At 32.1% G+C, this 25,657-nt stretch overlaps 1 pseudogene; it reads left to right on the top strand.

Moving 5' to 3' along the window:
* The first annotated feature begins 3,772 nt into the window (after positions 1-3,772).
* Positions 3,773-25,253, top strand: LOC114717974 (chaperone protein DnaJ-like; annotated as a pseudogene).
* Positions 25,254-25,657: the final 404 nt, after the last annotated feature.

The raw sequence follows: 25,657 nt of genomic DNA, 5'->3' as shown, positions 1-25,657 counted from the left end.
GTTCAATAGTAAGGATCAAGTAGTCTTTATTATAAACCATTACAAAGAAAGTAACTTAGGTTAGCAAAAATAAACTCATGTATCAATATAGACATATATAACTTCAATTCACATTTTTTCCAAACTTTATCAGCAAATAAAGCAAATAAATTAATAAGTGATAGTGCAATCAATGACAAGTTACACTGAAACCATTAACAAGTGAATATGTTGTTCATGACAAGTGATTTTATGACTTCATATTAGTGATGATTGACTTTTGATAACTATTCTATATCACATTATAAAAATGGATTGGTTTTGAGGGGAATTAGTGATATTGTATAATGTTGTATAACATTATGTAATGAAAATCATATTTTTTTTGCAAATTTATATCAGCACATTAATTGACAACTGATGGTGCATAAGTGACAAGTTACGAAGCATACATTGACAATGAAGAGTGCGGATAATGACAACTATGTATCAGAATGTAAAACACAACTAACTTTCATTTACAACTTCATATACATCTAATTGCACCAATTTCATAACCCATTAAAAAAACATATAGTTGCATGTATCCAATATCAAACTAATTATTTGTGTATATTGTGACATTTACAAAAAAATTCTTGTCACTTCTATTTACAAAAAAATTCTTTTGCCATCATTTGTCTAGAATCAAAGTGGCTTTTTTCCATTTTTTTTTCTTTTGCCTCATGTGACTGCTCACCCTTCTTCGTTGCCTCTTCTTCCTCTTTTTGTGACCTCTACGAATGAGTCAAGGGTATAGAAGGTCATGACCTTTGTGTAAAAAATTTTAAAAATCAGTTAATGTAAATTTGTATAACACTGTTACTATTGACAAGTCAAGGAGCTATATTAACAACTGTCACAGCCCATATTGACAACATATTTTCTAGTTCGCCAGTAAGAGTTTTTAACCACACCAATCTTCAACTTTCTCATCAATTCCCCTTGAACCATGTCCAGACAGAGCAAGCCTACCTTCAACCCCTGACAATATACCCAGAAACAGAACACTCATAATCACCCTACCCACCTATAATAAAACCCCAACTTGAATGACCAAACACACATCAAATCAAAACACAAGCGATTTTTGCCAACGATTAACATTAATGGAGTGGATGAAATTTTCAGATGGGAATGGGGGAAGAAGCAGAATGAAGTTTGGGTTTTCTCCCTCTTGCTTCTTGTGTATGGAGTGCCTATTTTCAGACTAAAAAACAGGGCAACTTTCAATTAGTGTGGGTGCAACTCACCAAGGATAGAGGCGTCTTTTTCACAATTCACCAAATTGCACTCAAAGTCCCTTGGGGACTTTAGAATCATTACTAAATTTTCTGGGACTTTTTTGTGTGTTGCATGGGACCTCAATGTCATTTTTATTCTTTTTTGTTTTTTTTTGAGCTGAATAGTACGAAAATTTTATCCCAAACCTTATAGGAAAATAACAGAGTATACTCGGAAAAACCAGGGAAAAAAAAAAACCAACAAAGCTTATCCGACAAAGTACAAACGTCATACGAGAATTGTATTCCAAACCTTATAGGAAAATAAAGAATACACTCGGAAAAACCAGAAAAAAAGACCCAACAAAACTCACCCGACAAAGTACAAACAAATACAAACCAAAGAGGCCACACGTAATTAGCCTATACCAGTTTTTGTGACTGAACCAGAAAAAAGGGAAGAAATATCCTTTTGCAGGACAGAATTTAAAAGGGATGGTGGCCCTGTGAAAGCCATCCACATGGTACCATTCCCTTCATAACCAGCACTGCCAAACAATCTGCAGCCGCATTACCTCTCTTGGAAACCAAAGAGAGAGACCAGTTATTTGATGCATTCCAACGTTTGATGCACTGATCAAGAACCTCCTCACATTCACATTCCTTCAAGACCTGTTGCTTCAACCTACAAAATAACTCCTTACAATCAGTCTCAATAATAATTTGATCATTTGTAATGATTCATGACAATTAAAGGCTTCTAAGGCTGCGAAGCATTCAGCCATAAAGGGGGAATTTGCTTTTACTTCCTTTCCAAATCCCCCTACAAACTCTCCTCTGCTACCCCATATATTTGTTTATTTGAAAGAATATATGAGAGTAAGCACGTTATACTCATCTGTTGCCTATATCAGACAAATTTAAGTAGTTTTTCTTCTGTTTTACAAGAACAGACAAGTATTGTAGATGAAAATGATACATTTTGTTGTAGCGTTATTTTGGGAACTTTTTGTGTCTCTATCATAGGTCATTTACTCATTTGTGCAGCTAAAATTGGAGTGGAGTCCTCTTCATTAGTGTTTTATATAATTGCAAACATGATTTGATCTCAGTAGAAATGTAGCAGCTTTAGGGAATGATTTAGCACTCATCTTCATATAGCTTCTCCTTCTACTTGGTTGGAGACCTCCCCATTTTACATACATTGTTGGCCAAAAAAATTTACATGCTTTAATGAATGAAGTATAGAATATAATTGCGTATTAAAAAGGATTAAAATAATCAGATTGAAGAGTTCTAATGAGGTATATTATTGCTTTACTATGTTTACTCCCTCTAGTAATAAATATTTACCTTATTGTATATTTCCTCCGTTTTAATTTATAAACTATTTTTGGACCAAATTGCAAATACCAATAAACCTCATTAAATTAGTTAGCAATATTATTTTTTTCCAAAAAGAAGTACTCTTCCGGTCCTTAATATAGAACCTAATTGTTCAGTTGATTTTGGTTCTAAATATAAGACCGATTTCTCATATTTATCAATTTTTCCTAAATTACCACTATGAATACTCTCTCAACCATAATTAAGTAAGAAGAGGAAATAAGGATATTAAAAAAATGATTATGATATTTTAGAAAAACATGCCATTTTTTTATAATTAACTAACTTACCTAATTTTTTAATTTAATCAAATTAGTTAAATAAATCTTATATTAGGGATCGGAGGAGTATAAACTTTGCGCCCTCCGTTTAACAGTGACTTCTAATTACCTCACACTTCATTAGCGAAGTGAAGGGTTTTTTTAAGAGTTAAGACAAAGTTATTAATGATCATTGTTCTCTTCAAAATTCTTAAATTATTCTGGAAAAAATGTTTTATACGAAAACGAAACAGAGGTCTAGAGAGTTGTATTCTTTCTGGCGAAAAAAACATATCTTTAAAAAATTATCTGGATGTGGAATAATTGAGAATTAAATTCGAACCAGTCAAGATATTAAATTGTAAGCACCCACACATTTGTCTCCCTGAATGCCTCTTGACAAATCAAATTTGATTCAATTTTCGTCATCATTATTTATCAAAACTACTGTAGATGCTAGGGCTCCAATATAATATAGACATTAATTAATATTTTTAAAATGCCCCCAATAAATAAAAAGACTTGACCTGAAATAAATAAAATTTTGAAAATACTAATAATAATAATAATTGAGATAAAAGTGATAAAATGAAAATTTTTAAAAGTATGAATTAGATAAAAATTAATATAAGAAAATATAAATAATTTGTCATCATAAATTCAAAATTAAATCTTTTATGCAAAGGCTGAGATAAAGTACTCTCTATTGCATTGCACGTACACGTGGAGGTCCCACAAAAAAAAATAAATTAAACATCAAATAAATAAAAAAAAGAAGCCCTCCTTTCCTCGCAAAACTATCTCAGCCTCACATAAATATCAGACTTACGAGCATCCAAAATATCTTCTTCCATAGTCATTCGCTCTTCCCGAACATTCCAGATTCCCATGGCTGCACGCATTTTCCTTTCCAGAACTCCCAATGACTCTCTTCTCCTTATAAAAATACCCAGCCATCTCCATGGCTCCTTGCTTGTTTCCTTTCTTTCGTCAGTAACACAACCAGGGACTTCAAGTGTGAGATTTGAATAGCTCGGTGGTTTTTACGGTCATAGATTATGCCTTTCCATGGTTTTATGTGATTAATAAGTTGTTGGCTTGGTTGATAGAGTTTGATGGGTTTGTCGTTTAGCCTAATTGGAAGTTTGTGAGTTGAAAAACTGAAGATAAATGGAGATTGGTAGGGGAGGGTCGTCGTTCTCTTATTATACCATTCTTGGTATTAGTTCAGATTCAACCAGTACAGAAATAAGGAGAGCTTATCGCAAGCTTGCTCTGGTTAGTGGGTTCTCCTTTGTGTTTTGAAATTTTTAATTCCTTTAGGCCAAAAGTTTAGGGTTATAGATTTGGAAATTGACTCATTTTTATCTTAAGAGTTGGGAATTTCTGAGTTTGAATTATTTGAGGGTACTGATAGGAAGCGGTTCTATTGAATTTGGTGCAGCAATGGCATGCAGACAGGTGGACAAGAACGCCTTCTTTGTTGAGTGAAGCCAAACAGAAATTTCAGCAAATTCAAGAAGCTTATTCAGGTAGGGATTATTTGTTTTTCTGGGTCTTGATTGAGAATCGCAATTTAAGACTCTTGGAGTCCAAAGTCCTGGTTTTGGTTTCTTTTATATCTTTGATGGCACCTCGTGTATTGAACTCTGCTCTGGGTTCTTCTTGGAGCAGTTCTATCAGACCACAAGAAAAGAACAGTGTACGATGCAGGGTTTATATGATCCTGAAGACGAAGAAGATGAGGTGAGTGTCATGGAAATTTAATATGCGTTTCGAATGCACTTCTTCTTCGTCCTCCGCCTCCTAAACAAAAGATTTGTTTGATCTCTGGTTCAGGGATTTTCTGAATTTATGGAAGAGATGGTGTCTCTCATGGCTCAAGTGAGGAGGGAGGTATGTCTCTTCTTCTTCTTCTACTTCACCATGGGCACTTAATTAAGTAACTCTGCTCCTCACATCTTATGTGGGACGCAAGAAAATACTGTCTTATATGGAAAGGGAGGTCAAGAGATCATGCCAAATTCTACTTGCTTTATCACACTTCTCTTTTTGGGGGAACATTAGGTGAGATCCAAAAAGAAATATTCATTACCCTAAACCTTAAATTTTGGTTCTTTCAATCTATCTCACATAAAAATAATTTCTTTAACGTTTTAAGAAAATCATCCCAACCAAGCTACGGTCAACTGGTCTGGCCTAATTGAATGAAAGTCAAATTATTTATCTAATATATTTGAATATATATATATATATTAAAAAGCACGTATACGGTAACTAATAAACCATAAAAATTATTAAAAATGAATATTTAAAACATAAAAATTTTCAAATATTTTGCATATGATAAAAAATTCATGCCAAATAAATTGTGTAGAATCTATTAAATTATATCTATATATACACACAGCACGACAAAATATCAAAATAAACACAGGAAAGATGGATTTTGAACTTATTCGGGGGCAGATGCCTAACTACTTTATTTCATGGGCGATATAATAACTAATTAATAATAACTGACGGCAACTCAAGCAACAAAATTTCCAGAAGCCCCCCCCCCCAAATTATGTCATTCTGTTTTCTTTTCTAAAGTGGCCGCTGTAACCAAAATGTCAACACAAAAGCAAGCATTTCAAAATTCAAAGCACTCTTAGTTCAAAGTCAATCCATAACCAAAACCAAAAATATTCATTCCCATATAGAAAAAACATCAGCTTTAAACCTAAACAAAACTCTCGTCAAGACACACACACACATATCTCCCAGTTCATAGCGGAACCATTATTTCAACGCCCTCCATTATTCTTCTTCTCTATAACTACGCATATAAATACTAATACATCAACTCTCCTTTCTGAGCACAGCAGATTAATCAGAGTTACTATATAATTAGGGTTTCTGGGGAAGCAAGAAGAAGCCATGTGGGGTTTTGGAAGATCTGGTTCGATGAAGTTTCATATAATGTGTGTGTTTGTGGCAGTTATGATAGTCTTGAGTATGGTTTCAAGAAGCGAGTGTGTGAGAATCATAAAGAACTTCAACTTGAGAAGCAGATTCGGAGGCCAACTTCATAAAGGGTCCGTGCCGCGTTCAGGGCCGTCACGGCGTCACCTCGAGCTCAGTCCTCTAAGTTACGACCCTACGTCTTTTCCTGGTAGTAATAATTATAATCATCATAGTGATGATGAGGATTATATTGAATGCCCTTAATTATATTATTATTGAAACATGATAATTAAGATTTAATTATTCCATATATATCCTGTTTTTTAATCAGTGTTTTTTTCTTTCTGTATATGTATTTGCCTGTGCTGCTGATGCACTGTACAAGAAAATAATATGGGCCATCCAGGAATACACATATGATTATATTGCAACTTCGAGTCGATTAATATTTATTCTATGTATTTATTTCATTATTGGCTCTCTTTGTATATGTTTTCTTTCTTCATTTTGCTTTTAAAATCTTTCTTGTTTTAGATCTTAAGCACAAATAGTGCCTAAGCAATCCGATCTAATATCTAATATTTCATATGTGCGCGTGTGTGTTCAATCATAATTCAATTCAATTATAATAAAATCATTATCCTGATGATTAACCTTTTCTTATTTCTTGATTCGCTGATTCAATTCAATACGGTGTGCCGCAGTTACGAGACATTTCTTACTGATTTGAATAAAAATGAGGAGGATATAAGGAAGAGGAGAAGGACATTAAACCTAAAGTCGACACGCATGCTTGGAACAAATTAAGCAAAGAAACAAAGAAGAAAATTCTGAGGAGCCACGGATCAGCTTTTAGAGCTGGAAATATGGAATCACATAGTGTACTTTTGAAAGGGACTTACAGCGTTAGAATGGAATGAGAGAGAGACAGAGAGGGAGGAGGGTAGGTACAGAGATCTCACGCATTATTACATATCAGTTCCTACCCATCAGCATTTCATATCTCACGAGCATATCTAACCTTTTCTTATATCTACTATTCAGTTTTGTTATTCTCGACTATATATATATAATGGAGACTCTAGATTTGATGTGTCACTATTTGGTTACTATATATCCCATACATTCTGTTTTATTATTTGGCCAAATCATGTTGAAACTACCCTATTTGGCCAAAATTATATTGGATCTTATAAGCATGAAAAGGATAAGAAAAATGGGAGAATTTACTTCATTTGGGGTTGACATGTACTAGCTACAATCCGATATTGAATGATAAATTGATTACTCTCACAAAAAGAATTAACCTTTTTTTTGGCTGAAAGATGTTGGAAGTACTATTTTATTTAGAGTTAGGAAGTCGGGCCAGGCTCATAAAGTCGCTTATTTCCTCATAGTTTTAACTCATGTTTAGAAAATTTGGAGGAGAGGCCCAAAAAAAGTGCAAAAAGGCGAAAACAAGCTAGGCTTGAGCTAGGTTTCATTTTTTTTAATTTTATTTGATTGATTTTTTATTTCATAATCAAACCTAACTCATTAACTGCTTGCCTAGGTCCTACTCCTTTTAATCCTTATTATAAAGAATTTCTAATAACAAATTTTCTCAGATGTATCTAGTACTCTAAAATACTTTGTAGTACGCTCAACAACCTAAAATACTTTTTAGATGCGTCTAACACTCTGAAGTATTTTTTTCCTTGGTATTGGATACACTAAAAAATATTTCATGATACTGGACATATTTTTAAGAAAATACTTTAGAGTACTCAACATACCACAAGATATTTTAAAGTACTAGATGCATCCAAAAAAATACTTTAAAGTGATGGATGCATCTTAACCTTAATGAGTTGATTGATGAGTTATATCTGGGAAAAAAAATTACTTTTGGAAGATGCCAGAGGAAGTAACTCTTAATGACACTCACAATCTACCTCATAAGTTCATACAACCGCTCTCTTAGCCTCTCATTTCTTGCTGGATACTCTCTTAGGTTCAAAATATAAGATAAATTTTATCCATTTATATTTATTAAGAAATTGGTTAAAATCAGTTTAAAACAATAAATGTGTAAAGCATGTATTTTTTTTTCCAATATACCCTTATTAGTGAAGAGAATAAAAAAAAGATGTAATAAGTGAATCAAGGAGGAAAGAAAATATAATGGGATAAAATTCAAAAAAAAAAGTCAATAAATGTGTAGACAAAAATAACTTTTACCTTGTAAAAAAAATTAAGCCCCTCCAATAAAGTTTAATTTATATTTTGAAGCAGAGGGAGTATCATTTTCATTTTCTCACTCAACCTCTTCGTGGCGCTTATGCCTGAATCTCCTCATCACACCTGATGCGGTCCCTAACCACAATAATCCTACCCTCGTCAGAATTGATGCTTTATACTGCTCCGAGTTTTAATATAAGATTAAATTTGTAGTTCGAATTGAACTCTTAGATTTTATACTACTTCTAGTTTTAAATATAAAAATTAGTTAGAAATTTAATTTATCCTAAATATAAAATTTTAATATACTTTTCTCCATATTTATTTATTTTTTTTCAAAATAGTCCCCATAGTGATTGCACATGTTAAGAGATTTTTCATTCTAACGTACATTATTAACAAGGTATTTTAGAAAAGACAACACTCATTTATTATAAATAACTAACTTAACCAATTTTCTTAACATTTATAAATTAGTTAGCTAACTCATATATATTAAGAATCGAAGGTGGCATTAAAGACCTAGGGGTGTGTTTGGATGAAACCAAACCGTGGTTTGAAAAAGTGATTCTAGAAAATAGATTCTGGGGAGAATAGATTCTGTGAAGAATAGATTTTGTAAAAAAGTGATTCTGAGAAGTTAGAGTGTTTGGATAGTTATTATTAGAAACACTTTTTATATATACAAATTACTAAAAAAAGACATAAGTTAATATGATAATTACAGAAAAATAGATTTTATGATATATTTTAATTTGAAGGAATAAAATTGTTAATAATATATTTTTTACCAACATAATTAATAATACATAAGATAATGTAATTAATATGTATATATATTTATAAAATATAATATTAAATATGTTTATAAAAAATATGTTTATAAAAAAAATAACAAGATACATATTCTATAGGCTCTCACACTCTCCTTTTTTTCTCCAAAAGCAAAAAATTTCTGCTTTTTCCAAAACCATGGTTTCAGAGTCAAAACCGTGGTTTTGGATCAAAACCACGGTTTGTCCAAAACCAATGAGTGTTTGGGTGACTTATCACCCAAACCATGGTTTGGGTCCCCAAACCATGGTTTGGGGTGTCACCCAAACGGAGCCCTAATCTAGTATATTAAATTTGGACTTTATTATGTGCACCTTTGTCTATCTCATGTGTTTTTTTCAGGTTCCGTTTGGTTAGAGGGAAAGGAAGAAAAAAATTGAGTGAGTTTGATTTAAAAAAATTAAAGATGAGGGGTTAAAAACTTTTAATTAATTTTTATTATTTTTCCAATTTTTTAAATCAAGATCATTAAAATTTTTTTTTCTCACCTCTTTTTCATTTCCTTCATACCAAACATAGAGTAAGCATTTTTAGTGTACATGATTTATGTCAGTAATCAATAATCAACACTAAAATAGATTAAAAAAGTCATATACATTGTCACATGGGATGTGATATATCACTGATCGATTTGAATGAATTGTTACGAATCATTATGTTTTTTTCGTCGTCCGAGAATTGTTATGAACCAGGAACAAATAAAAAGCAAAAAAAAAAAAAACATGAAGTTGCGACTTTGTTCCCATTTTTTCTTATTTACCTCTGGTCCTATTTATAGGACACGGAGAAGATATTTTTTTATCCTCTTTATAAGGTATTGAGAGAAATTTTTATATGAATGTACAATTTTACCCTTCGTTTATTATTGTATTGATTTCGTTTACATGAGGTATAATATATATTAAATAAAGATAAAATTGAAAAGTTATTGAATTTGAAATGAGAGTTAATGAAGTTTAAGATTTTTTTTAATCTGTGTAAAACATATTGAAAATGAGTATAAGGAGTATAAATTACTTGTATTCCAGGTCCGCAAATCAAAAAATACATTAAATTGATTTTTTTTTCACATTTGTCCTTATCAAAGAGAGAGTATCAAAAAATATGTTTTATATTTTCTCTCATTTATTCAAGTTAATGGGGTAAAATTGGAAGGAAAAAAAACTCATTAATTATCCTACAAGTTACTTATAAATAGTAACAAAGTGGTAAACAAAATTTAATGTTTTATCGTGGAACTTTAATGTCGCAAACTCAATTACAAACTTCTAAACTATAATTAATTATTGATTAAATTGATGTTGACACGAAATTATTGAGGCCAAATTGATGCACTAATAATTACATACTACGTAGAAATATACCCAAAAACAAACCATTAATATTATTTTATACCAAGTAGTACTCCTCTGGTCCTAGTTATAAGGTACTTCTAACATATTTCATACAAACCAAGAAAAACCTTAAAATACATTAACTCTTTATTAAAATACAATAAATTTTTAACTTTACCCGTATTTAATGTATACACCTTTCAAAAGAAAAAAACTATCTACACCATAATAAATGAAAGACAAAATAGTACATTCACACTAAAAATTTAATGAAGTGATTTATAAATAAGGCAAAAAAAATTTCCCTCTCTGCCTTATAAATAGGACTGGAGGAGTAACTCATACGATGATAGAAGGGTCAATTAAAGCCAGCTGGTGGTCCGACTCTAAGAAATAATTTAAACTTTAAAGAGCCAATCTTAAACCTATATACATTTAAAATTAGATACATAACAAACTGTTAAAAAATTTGTTAACAAGCCACATCAAAGTCTAATCTAATTTATCCCTATTGAATTAGCTTCTTTTTTTTCAGAAAAAAGGCCAAAACTTACTATTTGACTCAGCCAATGCTAGATCAAATATTATCGAATCAAACAGTTAAAAAATTATGTTCATTTAATTAGTCGGACTCTTTAACTTCCCCGCAGAAAATGTCAGACAATATATATATGTATATACTCCTATATATACTCCTCTGGTTCTAGTTATAAGGAACTTTTAATATGTTTCATACAAACTAAGAAAAATTTTAAACTATATTAACTTTTTATTAAAATATAATAGCTTTTCAACTTTATCTCTATTTAATATATGCACTTTTCAAAAAAATAATTATGTACCCTGTAATAAATGAAAGACAAAATAATACATTCATGCCAAAAATTTAATGAATTACTTGTAAATATGATCAAGAAAAACTTTCTCTCTCTATCTTATAAATAGGACGGAGGATTATATATATAAGAATTTCCAATTGTTGAAGATACGCACAGTAGTTAATAGATATGGTTCGTTGAATCTTGTGTTGGCTGTGAGAGTGAGTAGTGCGTGCTTGAGATTCTTACCTGCTAGTCAAAGCATCGGGCTTCTCACATGTCAAACGTAAAACTCTCAGACAGGATTAACATGGCTTTGTTACCACAAGAGTTAATCTTATCTCTATAAAAATCTGCAGGCGGAACAAAAGTATACCATAGAAGGAAGGGAATGCTTCTTTCTAAAGACAGACCCAACCGCATAAATATATATATGAGTGCGTTTGTGTGTATCTCTCAGAAAGGTACTTGCTCAATTCATCATATTCATCTCCTTTTTATTGCACTCAGTTTCTCCTCATGTAGATCCTCCTCCTCCGGAGATTTTTCTTTCTTCTAGCTACTTTATTCTTTTGGTATTATATCGGCCTTTGTCCACTTTATTCTTACATAAATTAATGAACTTATAAAGGATTTTGTTTTTCTCTTATAAGGATTTTGAATTGATGGAAGAAGCTTGGATTTCTGAAGATAGGTGGGTGGATTCCATGCCATGCTCGTCAAGTGAGCAGTCTCTTCCTGTATAATACCCTTCTTTTCGTTGTCTGTTCGACCCTGAACTTAAGCTTCGATTCAACTCTCCATATATATATATATATTGCATGGGAAAACATGTAAGTATGCAATATTTCGTTGATATTCTTATTCTTGTTGATTAGATCAGATCGTTTTATGAAACCGCTAGAGATCTAAATGAACGTATGCCGGAAAAAAAATGGATATAACAGAGAGAATATGGATTAATAACTCCCGAAATTAGCTAGAAAATGCTTTGGAGAGATCACATACTTTGATGTTGTATGTAATTAATTAGGATTTCTCTAGGGTTTTGTCTTTAAACATATGGCATGGGCAAAGAATTATCACGTTTATCTTTGCATCATCATCATAGGGGAATGAAATCATTCTTTACTGTCTTAATTGTATAAGTAAGATGCAATAATGAGAACAAATTCTTTGGAGCAAGGCTATTAAATGAGTTGTATATGATTTGGTTAGATGCAACTAAAACAAATTTCTGAGGAAGTTTATTAAACGAGTTATACATGATATGGTTGGTCATAGCTAAGGAGTATCCTAAAAGGAGGAGGTCTTTGTATGAGCTGAGAGTTTTATGAATGTGTGTGTGGTTATATATTTTAATCTATAACTCTAGGCTGTTGAGTTTACAAGTTATTTCTACCTATATGCATTTTTTTTCAATCAATTCAATCCTATCTGATGGGAAACTTTCTTATTTCTCTCGTCAACTCATGCTTTTATCAACAGATATTTCTAGTTTTATAAGGCTTCAAGCATTTTGGATTATGGTCTCACAAGAAGCATTCTAAGGCCAGCTGATATTAATCAGTGTTTTTTAAACAATTACACTTGATCTTTCTTTTCATCATTGTTTGAAAATTAAACCATATCGATGAACTGCATATGAGATTACCCTGCCAATTTTAATAATTTTTTAAAAAAATTACTTAAGAAGGAAAAGTTATCTTGGAAATTAATAATTAATAAATATTTCAAATAGAAGATCGGAAGAGAAAATCAAAACACAAAATTAAAAATTTAAAGACAAAAAAAAATAAGGGAAAATATTGTACTTGATCTTGTATACTAACATTTCTTTCATATTATCAATTATACAAGAGGTTTGTCTTATATAGTACTCATTTAAATCACCAACAACAAGAAAAAATATACTTCTTTGATCCTAAATGTAGAACCCATTTTGTAATTTAATTTTATAATATAAAAAAGTTTTATATTTAGCATCAAACGAGTATATATATATGTGTGTGTGACCTACCCACTAATAATCTACCTTGGACAAAAGGCTTGCCTGAATATTTGGTTTGGGTAGTAACGCAAACTCCTAACAAACAATATTGCTCAACTAACATTAAGCTCTGCTATTCGAGTTATATAAACGTGGAGCCATATAATATGTGTGTGTGTGTGTGTGTGTCTGTGTCTGTGTGTACGCATGTGAACTTAGTTATTGTAAGTAGGTTTGAAACTATCAAACTCATATATGTGGGTCTTGTATTTAGGACCAGGGAGTATATATTATTGTGGTGGGAGTTCATATTTCTTCTGTGATTATTTAACCAGACAGTCACAGATTTGCTTTAGTACTGTCTGTTAAAGAACGTTGTCGAACATATGCAAATTATATTAAGGGTCAAAGTTAAAGTAATCAGTTACTATATAAAGTTCTTACATTAAGACCCGGAAATAATAATTAAGAATCTGGTAGCAAACTTTGAGGTCGAACAGGCAGCGAATTCAAGGGACACAAGTGCAAGGGACTACTCATTTGACAAGTTTCTGCCATGGAACTCAACACCTTGGATCGATGCTCTGATCTTTCCGAGTTGTACGAGATTACTGGAGTGAGATCAAAGTTCAAAAGGTGTAATTCCATCATCTATTTATTATTTATGATGTTTTCATAAAGATCCCTGTGGTAGATTTCCGTTTCGAAACTTCTAAAATTTCAGTTGCACTTAATTATTAGCTTGGTAATAGTATGATTGAACTTTATTATCAATACATGTACTTAACAAGTTAGGAGCTTATATTTGGGTTTTTCGAAAAGAAAAACAAGGGCTAAGGTCGATTGTTCTGTGCAACGTAGACAGTTTGGATGCATCCATTTACAACGAATATACTCTCATGCCCTATTTATAAGGCAAAGAGAGAAAATATTTTTTCAATCCTATTCATAGGGTACTGAGAAAATTTTTTTGTATGGATGTACAAATTCACCTTTCATTTATTATTGTGTTGACTTTGTTTACATGAGGTATAATATATATTAAATAAGGAGAAAGTTAGAAAGTTGTTGAATTTTAAATGAAAGTTAATAAAGTTTAAGGTTTTCCTTTGGTCTCTGTGAAACATGTTAGAAGTGACTTATAAATAGGACCAAAAGAGTATTACTAATCTTTCAGGAAAGTATAACCTGAACTGCTTCTAATATTTTTACACGAGTTCTTGCAGTAACCATGCTCTTATATTATATTACTTGTTGGGCTTGAAGGGAAAAAAAATCCTAAAAAGGATCTGATTTGTCTTGGGATTATATATGTATCAAGTGTAAATTTTTTTCCGTGCATGTATTAAGTGTAATGGGATGGTCTCATTAGTTTTTTCTTTCTCATGTAAATAAATAATGAAGTTCGAATATAAGAGTTAGAGTAACTTTCTGCACTTCTAATCAAGCAGGGAGTTTAGGAGTTAATTATGGGGATAAACTGTGCAGGCCAGCTGGAGATCCCATAGTTGAAGGCCGCCTAAAATAAGACCAAAATTTCAAACTAATTAATAAATTAATTAAATTTTTTGGTAACGAATTAATTAAACAGTATTCATAAACTGTTATGACCTTCCAGATTTTTTTGTTATAGTTTTATTTCACATTTAAATTATTTTTTAATGTTTTTGAAAAATCACTACTATTAAAGTCAAACTATTTGTTTAATTTATTTGATACAATTAAAAAATACAAGCTAAAAAACAATTTAAAATTAATATGAATGTTAAAAAATGCAAAAGCACTTCAACTAGACCCAACCCATTCAAATAAGTATTTTACTTAGGACAATAAACTTAATTATGAGATTGATGATCACTTGATAATTAATTCTTTTTTTTACTAGTTTTGAAGATCAAACAAACTAATTTCATGGTGGATAACATATTTCCATTCATTTGTTGGGTTTAGCGTGAGGATATATAATAATAATAATAATAATAATAAGTAATTAATAGTAATTAATAATTATGCATAATTAAGCATGGCTAATTGTAAATAAAAGTCAGACATGCATCTCATGATGCATTATGCCAGTTTCTCTTGTCTAAAGTTGCTGCTGCTCGCACATTTTCAATCTGTATAACAAAGGTTTAGACTTCAATTTCAAGCACTGTACTCTCTTGGCTTCAAAATATACCAAAATTAAAGAGAAATCATTCACTCCAACACAGAAAGACCAAACCCCTCATCATAAGCCTTTTGTTCTTTTCTCTTCTTTTCCTAAACCAGTACGTTAAAACCGCCTAATGGGTCATATATATGCAGCGTCACGAATCAAAAACCACAAACAAAACACAAACACCCAGATCGTAACGGAACTACTCAACTATTTCAAGCTAAATAAGCCCCCCATTATTCTTCTTCATCTCTCTATATATAGATTCTTCTTATTCTGATGCATCATACAACTACCAGATCAGATCTCAGAAGAAAGATAAGGCATGTGGAGTTCGGGAAGAAGATCTGGTTCGATGAAGCTTGGAGTGTTTGTGTTCCTGGCTGGAATAATAATGATAGTGATGTGCATGGTTCCAGGAAGCGAGGGCGTCAGAATCATAAAGCAATTCAACTTCAAAAGCCCTTTGGAAGGCCAACTTCCAAAAAAGCCAGTGCCACCTTCTGAGCCTTCTCATTGTCACTACATTGCCCTCAGTCCTCGAACTTATAACCCTACCTCTATTCCCGGCACTGATTCTCAGGATTACGTAGATTGCCCTTGATTGATTATAACTAGGATTGCACACATGTCCAGTCCTAGAATATAATAAGCCAAGTACCTACCCCACACACACACACACACAAATATTTGTGTTTGCAATAAGTTTTGATTATATTTTTAGTTTCAGTATACTATTGGTTATCACATGCTTGCATTGTAAGACGATTAATAAACTATATATGCATATTTGCTCTCTTATTTGCTCAATATGCTCTCTTGGTTCATCGGAAACTAACCCTGAGCCGGCCCACTTCCTTTGGATTACTTCTTTCATTATTTCTTTACGAAGGTTACAATGTCTGAACGATGGTGTGTATATATAACATAACATAGGAAATTTCACGTGGCAAATTTTAATATGATGAAGACGCATTAGTTGGGCGTCTCCATCAATTAGAATTACCAGCTTTTATAAGATATCGATTATTCTAAAGCATTTAATAACTGATAGTGGTTTAAATCTAACTTAATCATAAGACTTCTAGCATATAATTCCAAAATGTATTTATTTTGATTTCTAATTTTCTTGATGCCCTTTAGCTTTATTTCCATCATTTTTCATATCCTATAATTTTGGAATTAAATTTTTAATAAATACTAGATTATGATAATGAAGCAATTAATGGCAAACTTAAGCATCAGTCCCAGGAGTCCCACATGTATCCCATCATTTCATTCTGTTTACAATATATATTCTTCTTATTTTCTTATACTCTAAATATGTATATAAAGCGATCAGATATATGTATATATATTCTTCTTCTGAATTCTGAATATATACAACAGAGTACGTAGAGTTGATTAGGGTTCTTGGGAATGAAGCAAAAGGAAAGAAGCAGCATGCCATCCAAGCCGTGTGTTGGAAGATCTGGTTTAGATAAACTTAAATTGGAAGGTTTCTGAGCCATGCGCACAGGAACGTTAGTTTTGTGTATGATGCGTCAGAATCATAAGGAAGCTCAACTTCCAGAAGAACTTTCTAGAGCCAACTTCCAAAGTAGGGGCTGTGATAGAAATACCTTCAGGTCTTCACTACAGTAACATCGTATTCTTTTTACTTTATTCACTCTTTCTCTGTATTTGACTGTGACTTGAACTTCTCTGCTGCTGCTCTGTGTGTGTGTGTGTGTGTGTATCGATGATTAAATGGGGAAAGAAATTAAACCTAACTAACTACCTAGGAACGCATGGCACCGGCCAGAAACAACAATTAAATTCTGGGTGGCCATGGATCAGCTTTATTGCAGCAACTGTGGAACCATATAGTGTACTCTTGAGAGGGACTGTGCATATGTCGCCATCGAATGTGAATGAGAAAGGAGAGTGAGAAAATAGAAAAGTTGGTTGGCTAGTTCAGAAAATAAAAACCAGCATAAATGGATGAAAATGAGAATGGAGGTAGGGGAAAAATTAGTTAAGTTAGGTAAGCAGACACAAGATGCATTAGAGAAGAGTCTACCTATTATCATATTTCATGCCACACGAGCACATCTAACCTCTCACTTCTCAAACTCATACATCTACTATTCATTTTTTTGTTTAAATTTAATATTTTATTAATATAAAAGCTAATTGACTAATTTGAGTAATAAAGTGTGTTAAGTTGTTAGTTGTAATAAATAAGTGTTACCTTTCATAAAATACTAATCATGTATTAGTATTAAATAGAACTATCATTTAATGAAACTTTTAACACGTGCAATCAGTACAAGAACTATTTTGAAAAGAATAGATATAAATAATATAAGAGACAAAATAGATTAGAATTTTATATTTAAAACCAAATTGAAAGTTAAATTAGCTCTTATATTAAGAATTGGAAATAGTATTTATTAAGGGCAGGACGAAGGATGCATTAATTAATTAAGATCGGGAATGTGTTAGTTAGTGACTCTGATTATATATAAAGGATACTCTATGGACGTGTTGCGATGTCAAAGTAGTTGAATTCTCACCAAGGCAGTGCTTGGTACGAGGGATTTGGAGGGGAACGAATGGAAGGAGAAAGATTTTGCTCCCTTCCCTTGTTTGGCTCTATGAAATTTTCAGGAGGGGAGAAAAAGTTTTTTGAAATTCTCCCTTGCTTCCCTCCCTCTAAAATTAAGGCGATCTGGAAAGAAAAAGTAATATTTTCACTTATACATGATATTATTTTTCTAGTCTTGTTTATAAGGTACTTTCAAATAGAACAAGTTTTGAGACTTCTCATCTTGATGAACACCCTAAACTCATTAGATCTGAATGATTCAGATCTCATGCGAACCGTTCAGATTTTAGATTTTTAATTAATTATTTTTAAACAGAAAAATTATTTTTTTCCGAAAAATGATGGTTAAAAGATTATCTTTATTTTATATAATGTACCAATTAAAATAATTATTTTAAATAAATAAAAATAACGCATAAACCTAAACCATCCAAATAAAATATGAATGGTCCTAATCTGATGAGTTTAAAATACTCATCAAAGTAACGATATCGTAACTGGTTCCGTTTAAGGTACATATATTTCACACAGACTAAGAAAAACCTCAAACTGCATTAACTCTTTATTAAAATATAAAAACTTTTTAACTTTACCCCTATTTAATATATACACCTTTTTTTAAAAAAAAAACTATCTACACTATAATAAATAAATGAAAAAATAGTACATTCATACTAAAATTTTTATGGAATGACTTATAAATAAGTCTAAAAAATTTTTCTCTCTCTCAATCTTATATATAGGAGTATAGGACCAAAGGAGTATACCTTTTATTATTTTCAATATGCCTAAGTTACCCTTCTCATCTTTTAAAAAAGGAACCATGTTTTTGTCTCGTCGTTGTCTTCGAAGTCCAGCCCGATCTGAACACTTCTGCCACTGCAAACTCCATTTCTGGACGAAGCTTTCAATATCTGGGCAAGCGTTTCGAAACTATGAAACTTGTCAAACTGAAACTTCTACTTTTTCTTGCTACGGCTCTCATCACCAAATTTCAATTTAAAGTTTAAACATGCTACCAAATATAATTATTCCTTATAATTATATTTATTTAATATTAATAATTATAAAATTATAATTTTATATATTAAATATTATTCATAAGTATATTTTATTAAACATTTACGAAGTTTGGAAAAACAACTCAAATAAGATGAGATTAAAGATGTCCATATAAAAATATTTTTTCCTCCCATCTCATACTGAACTAAATAAAGTAACATTAAAATTCCTCTCCTCTTATTAATCATCATATTAAGCCAAATAAGATAATATTAAAAGTCCTCCCCTTCCTCCACCTCCCTTCCCCTCTATTAAAATCCTTCCTCTTCCCCTCACTCTATTGAGCCAAACATTGATTATTGTGGACCGATTTGGAAGAGGTGTGTTGTGAAAGATGGTTAAACCCTCACCAAAGAGAGAGGTTAATTAACGTACATCCTCACCTTTGATTAGTTCTATTGTAAACATTGATTATTGGTTAACGAGATTCATTTTTGTGCAGTGCATCTTACAGAAACTTATTGGTGTTACTTTAAACTTTAGTTTCTCCATATTTTACCGTAAGTGAGAAACCTATATATAGCTACTCACTTCATGGATTTGGGTGTCAGTTGTCCCCTCTGCTGTCCTCAATTTTTCCCTACTTCCCAAATTTTTTTCTTGTGTCTTTTCATCATTAAATTTTACATAAAATGAGTAAATTTTTGATATCTGATGGGTTGAAAATGGTGCGATTTTTCATGCTTCTATGATTTTTTAAAGAATTTGTAAAATAAGTTACACCAATATTGGAGCATCTATTTTTTTTTGAAAAATCATAAAAATTTGAAAACTACGATATTTTTCTCATAGTAAGGTATTAAAATTTCATTCATTTTATGTAGAATCTAATACTAAAAATGGCAAGGAAAAAAACATTTGGAATTACAAGTAAATTAAGGGACAGCAAAGGAGGCAGCCGACATCCCAAATCCTCAATATACTGGGTTGGTGAAGCATCTCAGATGAATTCAAGCATATACCTGTGCGCGTGAATTTGTCACCTGCTAGTCAAAGCAAAGCTAGAATTCAGATGGCTTTAATTATCTCCCACGTTCATGAGATGCTACTGTTTCCCCTTTTATATATATGATCACATCTCATATATATCCATGGAAGGAAGCATACATATATACATATATGTGTGTGTGTATTTACGGATTGTTGTTGTTGATGAAGAGGCATGGGTGAGTGGGATTGGGCGCTGTGCTTGTCACTTGAGTAGTCTCTTCTTGTGGACTACCCTTCTTTTCATTGTCTGTTCGACCCCGAGGAATTTAAAGAAAAAAGCTTTCATTATACGACAAACTTTTTTTAGGGTACTATGGCGAACTTGGAGGTCGAACAGGCAGCGAATCTGAGGTATCAGCAAGGGACTATACATTTGACAAGCTTCTGCGTACAATCCAGCATCACCCCTTCAATTCCTCACTCGATCGTCTCGTACGTTTTGGCTGGCAACACACCTTTCCGGTGCTCTCTCTCTCTCTCTCTAAAAGGTATAGATTAATATGATTGACCTCCTTTGACTTTATGTTTGCAAGCTGAGTTTGTTCATGCATATACCAGATTCTTGTCCCTAAGACACTTCCAACTACTTCATCAGAATATCAAAGAAAGGGGGTTAAGTCATTAAATTTGTTTGAAAAAGAATTCAAATTTATCCTTATTTGAAACCACGAATCATATCATGAAAAAGCGAAGAAAAATTGTACCAAACTTTGAATAAGAGCAACATTGAAAAACATAATGCCTGAAGAGTGCCTTACAATAAGAATTATAGCGGTGTATATGAATGTGTTAAACTAATGTTGTTTGGGTGCGGATTTTGAATAAGAGTATATGATGCTTATACTCGTTTGTTCTTGAAAACAGACGTGTCTAAGAACAAATGAGTATAGTCCCATATATTTGTTTTTTTTAGCTGAATAGTACGAAAATTTTATCCCAAACCTTATAGGAAAATAACAGAGTATACTCGGAAAAACCAGAAAAAAAAAAAAAACACAACAAAGCTTATCCGACAAAGTACAAACGTCATACGAGAATTGTATTCCAAACCTTATAGGAAAATAGCAGAATACACTCGGAAAAACCAGAAAAAAGACCCAACAAAACTCACCCGACAAAGTACAAACAAATACAAACCAAAGAGGCCACACGTAATTAGCCTATACCAGTTTTTGTGACTGAACCAGAAAAAAGGGAAGAAATATCCTTTTGCAGGACAGAATTTAAAAGGGATGGTGGCCCTGTGAAAGCCATCCACATGGTACCATTCCCTTCATAACCAGCACTGCCAAACAATCTGCAGCCGCATTACCTCTCCTGGAAACCAAAGAGAGAGACCAGTTATTTGATGCATTCCAACGTTTGATGCACTGATCAAGAACCTCCTCACATTCACATTCCTTCAAGACCTGTTGCTTCAACCTACAAAATAACTCCTTACAATCAGTCTCAATAATAATTTGATCATTTTTAATGATTTCATGACAATTAAAGGCTTCTAAGGCTGCGAAGCATTCAGCCATAAAGGGGGAATTTGCTTTTACTTCCTTTCCAAATCCCCCTACAAACTCTCCTCTGCTATCCCATATATTTGTTTATTTTGAAAGAATATATGAGAGTAAGCACGTTATACTCATCTGTTGCCTATATCAGACAAATTTAAGTAGTTTTTCTTCTGTTTTACAAGAACAGACAAGTATTGTAGATGAAAATGATACATTTTGTTGTAGCGTTATTTTGGGAACTTTTTGTGTCTCTATCATAGGTAATTTACTCATTTGTGCAGCTAAAATTGGAGTGGAGTCCTCTTCATTAGTGTTTTATATAATTGCAAACATGATTTGATCTCAGTAGAAATGTAGCAGCTTTAGGGAATGATTTAGCACTCATCTTCATATAGCTTCTCCTTCTACTTGGTTGGAGACCTCACCATTTTACATACATTGTTGGCCAAAAAATTTACATGCTTTAATGAGTGAAGTATAGAATATAATTGCGCTTTAAAAAGGATTAAAATAATCGGATTGAAGAGTTCTAATGAGGTATATTATTGCTTTACTATGTTTACTCCCTCTAGTAATAAATATTGAAAGTGGTTTATAATTAATACCGGATAGAGTATATATATGATTAAATGAAGAAATTGGAAGGCTTTGGCCAGCTTTGACCCCTTGTAATTGAGAACATTTACTTGATTAAAGTATTGAAATCTAGATTAAATATATTTGATTACGAAGTAATATTTTTTCAAATACAGAGGTATAGAGAGTAATGGAGAACATTTACCTTATTGTATATTTCCTCCGTTTTAATTTATAAACTATTTTTGGACCAAATTGCAAATACCAATAAACCTCATTAAATTAGTTCGTAATATTATTTTTTTTCCAAAAAGAAGTACTCTTCCGGTCCTTAATATAGAACCTAATTGTTGAGTTGATTTTGGTTTTAAATATAAGACCAATTTCTCATATTTATCAATTTTTTCTAAATTACCACTATAAATGCTCTCTTAACCATAATTAAGTAAGAAGAGGAAATGAGGACATTAAAAAAATGATTATGATGTTTTAGGAAAAACATGTCATTTTTTTATAATTAACTAACTTACATAATTTTTTTAATTTAATCAAATTAGTTAAATAGATCTTATATTAGAGATCGGAGGAGTATAAACTTTGCGCCCTCCATTTAACAGTGACTTCTAATTAACTCACACTTCATTAGCGAAGTGAAGGGTTTTTTTAAGACAAAGTCATTAATGATCATTGTTCTCTTCAAAATTCGTAAATTATTCTGGAAAAAATGGTTTATACGAAATCGAAACAGAGGTCTAGAGAGTTGTATTCTTTCTGGCGAAAAAAACATATCTTTAAAAAATTATCTGGATGTGGAATAATTGAGAATTAAATTCGAACCAGTCAGGGTATTAAATTGTAAGCACCCACACATTTGTCTCTCTGAATGCCTCTTAACAAATCAAATGTGATTCAATTTCCGTCATCATTATTTACCAAAACTACTGTAGATGCTAGGGCTCCAACATAATATAGAGATTAATTTTTTTTTTTTTAAAATGCCCCCAATAAATAAAAAGACTTCACCTGAAATAAATAAAATTTTGAAAATACTAATAATAAATAATAATTGAGAGTAAAAGTGATAAAATGAAAATTTTTAAAAGTATGAATTAGATAAAAAATTAAATATAAATAATTTGTCATCATAAATTCAAAATTAAATCTTTTATGCAAAGGCTGAGATAAAGTACTCTCTATTGCATTGCACGTACACGTGGAGGTCCCACAAAAAAAATAAATTAATTAAATATCAAATAAAATAATAAAAACAAGCCCTCCTTTCCTCGCAAAACTATCTCAGCCTCACATAAATATCAGACTTACGAGCATCCAAAATATCTTCTTCCATTTCACCAAAAAACAAAAATATCTTCTTCCATAGTCATGCGCTCTTCCCGAACATTCCAGATTCCCATGGCTGCACGCATTTTCCTTTCCAGAACTCCCAATGACTCTCTTCTCCTTATAAAAATACCCAGCCATCTCCATGGCTCCTTGCTTGTTTCCTTTCTTTCGTCAGTAACACAACCAGGGACTTCAAGTGTGAGATTTGAATAGCTCGGTGGCTTTTACGGTCATAGATTATGCCTTTCCATGGTTTTATGTGATTAACAAGTTGTTAGCTTGGTTGATAGATTTTGATGAACTTCTCGTTTAGCCGAATTGGAAGCTTGTGAGTTGAAAAACTGAAGATAAATGGAGATTGGTAGGGGAGGGTCGTCGTTCTCTTATTATACCATTCTTGGTATTAGTTCAGATTCAACCAGTACAGAAATAAGGAGAGCTTATCGCAAGCTTGCTCTGGTTAGTGGGTTCTCCTTTGTGTTTTGAAATTTTTAATTCCTTTAGGCCAAAAGTTTAGGGTTATAGATTTGGAAATTGACTCTTTTTTTTCTTAGGAGTTGGGAATTTCTGAGTTTGAATTATTTGAGGGTACTGATAGGAGGCGGTTTTATTGAATTTGATGCAGCAATGGCATCCAGACAGGTGGACAAGAACGCCTTCTTTGTTGAGTGAAGCCAAACAGAAATTTCAACAAATTCAAGAAGCTTATTCAGGTAGGGATTATTTGTTTTTCTGGGTCTTGATTGAGAATCACAATTTAAGACCCTTGGAGTCCAAAGTTCTGTTTTTGGTTTCTTTTATATCTTTGATGGCACATCGTGTATTGAACTCTGCTCTGGGTTCTTCTTGGAGCAGTTCTATCAGACCACAAGAAAAGAACAGTGTACGATGCAGGGTTATATGATCCTGAAGACGAAGATGAGGTGAGTGTCATGGAAATTTAATATGCGTTTCGAATGCACTTCTTCTTCGTCCTCCGCCTCCTAAACAAAAGATTTGTTTGATCTCTTGTTCAGGGATTTTCTGAATTTATGGAAGAGATGGTGTCTCTCATGGCTCAAGTGAGGAGGGAGGTATGTCTCTTCTTCTACTTCACCATGGGCACTTACTATTAGTTGGCGTATTTGGAAAGATTGATTCAAAAAGCAATGCTCTTCTTCAATCTTCATTATTGTGCATTTACTTTTAAACTAAGATATCTCCCAAATCAAAATCCAAATTTTTCTTCGAAAGTGAAGGAATGGTTGCATAGGGTATAGAAATGAAATTCCTGAACGAACATGAAAAAGATGTTTGGTTGCAGGAAAAGGATTATTACAGTATGGAGGAGTTACAGAGCATGTTTACTGAGATGGCTCAAGATTTCAATCAGTCACCTTCATGGCGTTGCGGCGCCTCCGTTATTGATGAGTCCCCTCAATCCGCAAAGAGGATCCGTTTGGAAAAACATGGGAGAACCTAATACTAAATGTAATACCTACACGCTATCTCACTTGAATTGCAATTCAATACAATTGTTGATGCCAGTCTTCTTCTGGCTTGCTTGTTGAAAATTTTGCTCCAATGTGGCGGTGGTGATGATGAAGAGGATGAAGAACATGTGGCCTTCGAGAGTGATTCTGAAGTCAGAAACCTGAAATGGAATGTAAATGAAGAACTCACATTTTCGACCTATAGGCCATTGGATTGTAATTGTTAGCGCCTGTTTTGTTATGAGAATAGGATGGAAGTGATTTTGTTTGTTTCTGGAGATTTTGATGAACATTTTGCTGAGAGAAAGGTTTAGGGAAATTTGCTGAATTCTATTTTTGGTTTGGGTTTTGGCAGTGAGTGCTTGCTTGTTTGAAATGATGCTCATTTCTAAGTTTCTGATTTGGTGTTATGTATTACGTACACACAAGATTAAGAGGAAATATCTTTGTTCAGAGCTTGTTAATGTGCTTATGTAAACTGTTTTTTGGTATGGCCAACTTATCATAATTTATTTAAATAATCATAGCTTTGTTTGTGAATGGATAAAATTTTATAATTTAATTTAGAAATAAATATTTATTTAAATAATAGAGGGCGGATTGGTCTGCCCATTAAAATGACCTATAAACAGTTTTTCTTTTCAATTGTGAGTACGTGAAAGTTTAAGGATGTGTTTGGATGAAACCAAACCGTGGTTTGAAAAAGTGATTCTGGAGAATAGATTCTGTGAAGAATAGATTTTGTAAAAAAGTGATTCTGAGAAGTGAGAGTGTTTAGATAGTTGTTATCAGAAGCACTTTTTATATATACAAATTACTAAAAAAAAGACATAAGTTAATATGATAATTACAGAAAAAATAGATTTTATGATATATTTTAATTTGAAGGAATAAAATTGTTAATAATATATTTTTTACCAACATAATT

This window comes from Neltuma alba, unplaced genomic scaffold (genome assembly GCF_004799145.2).
Source record: "Neltuma alba isolate B1F8T4 unplaced genomic scaffold, ASM479914v2 tig00011784_pilon, whole genome shotgun sequence".
NCBI lineage: Eukaryota > Viridiplantae > Streptophyta > Magnoliopsida > Fabales > Fabaceae > Neltuma > Neltuma alba.
This window is presented reverse-complemented; position numbering and strand designations above follow the sequence as displayed.